Genomic DNA, 289 nt, shown 5'->3' with positions numbered 1-289 from the left:
GGAAGGGGCCGGGGAGGAGGAGGAGGAGGAGGAAGGGCGGGAGGAGGAGGAGGAGAATCTGCCCTGGCCGGGGAGGGAGTACCAGGCCTCGGGGCTAAGGGCTCATCGAGTGAGGAAAGTTAAATTTCTTCTTCTGAAAGAGAGCCAAAGGTTCGCGCCCGCCATCTTCTCAAGAACTTTTCTTAAAATTCCCCCCAGCCAACATTTTTTCTTGCCTTGACACGTAATTTAGGCAATGCCAAATTGCCAGGTGGGACCCTGGGGATACAGAGCATCGGTCTGTAGGCGA

Source organism: Haliaeetus leucocephalus, unplaced genomic scaffold (assembly GCF_000737465.1).
Source record: "Haliaeetus leucocephalus isolate CR32 unplaced genomic scaffold, Haliaeetus_leucocephalus-4.0 Scaffold587, whole genome shotgun sequence".
NCBI classification, from domain to species: domain Eukaryota; kingdom Metazoa; phylum Chordata; class Aves; order Accipitriformes; family Accipitridae; genus Haliaeetus; species Haliaeetus leucocephalus.
The sequence above is the reverse complement of the archived record's forward strand: the minus strand, read 5'-3'. Positions refer to the sequence as shown.